This window comes from Chrysochloris asiatica, unplaced genomic scaffold (assembly GCF_000296735.1).
Source record: "Chrysochloris asiatica unplaced genomic scaffold, ChrAsi1.0 scaffold00376, whole genome shotgun sequence".
In the NCBI taxonomy this organism is placed as follows: Eukaryota; Metazoa; Chordata; class Mammalia; order Afrosoricida; family Chrysochloridae; genus Chrysochloris; species Chrysochloris asiatica.
In genome coordinates, this window is record NW_006408894.1 from 257,551 (window position 1) to 258,686 (window position 1,136).

The window sequence follows — 1,136 nt, forward strand, 5'->3', positions numbered from 1 at the left end:
GAAGTGTATTGTTTACCTTTGCTCCGAGGTTCCCGCAGGTTTTTTTCCGTGGCGTGTCTGCTTCCCTGCTTGGTCTTGCCGTTTGGTTTCACCCAAGTTGTCGGCTTGGAACTGCCGAGCCTGACAGATTCAAAAGTACGTGATTTCTTACTTTTGCTACAAGTTCCACTAGCTATAAGTCTTCAAACCTTTTAAATATTCCTATCTCTGTGGTTCTGAGTTTTGGAGCTCTGCCCTGGATCTGCTTTGCCTGATATTCTATGGTATCGCTGAAGACAAACTTCACTACACCTCCACCCTAGCCACCATCAAGCCCCGCCTCCTTCATATAGAGTTCTGGTGAGCGACTGGTGAGATCTGAACTGCCTACCTTGTCTTTCAAACCGATCCTGCGGTCCAGTGCATTATTCTGTAGCACCACAATATTTTTGGGTGAAATCATGTAGTATCTGGGATTTGCTTGATTGTTTCTTCAAATATTCATGTACTCAGATACATTATGTAGTTGGAAAGTTAAAAAGTAAAAATAATAAAAAAACTCTGACTTTGGCCCCAATTTTGATCTTGCATCCTTTTCTTTAAAAAAACCAATATCTTATTTCTATTTGTTAGCTCAACTACCAGACATTTCTAACCTCTTCTCTTTGTTATTTCCAAGAAAGCTCTTTCCCCAGCTTTCTGTGTAGTTAAGAACAGTCAGGCAGCATGGTTTTGTCAAGTGAGACATAGATAGAAGTTGGCTGGAGGTTCCTTGGAAGAGTTCTTGCTTTCCTGATAAAAGGAGAAGATGTGATTGTTGCTATTTGTTTTTCCTTATCTTCTGTCAATGTAGATGCGATATCTGGAACTGGCAAAGGCCATGTCACCAAAGGGCAGAGCGGCAGAGGACCCTAAGCATGAAGGGCTCATTGTTAAGCAAGGCCACAATGGGTCCCTCCTTGGAAGGCAAGGCCCCAGGAGGGATCTCATGTGGGGACTCTGCAGTTTCTGTCTCTTTGTTTTAATCAGCTTATTTTTAATTTTCTTGATTTTATAATAAAAGTTTTCAGTAGAATCTTAATAAGAACTATATTAGAGATTTGAAACTTGTTTTTAGGCACCTTCATACCATATTCAATCATGTGTAGTCCTAAAGA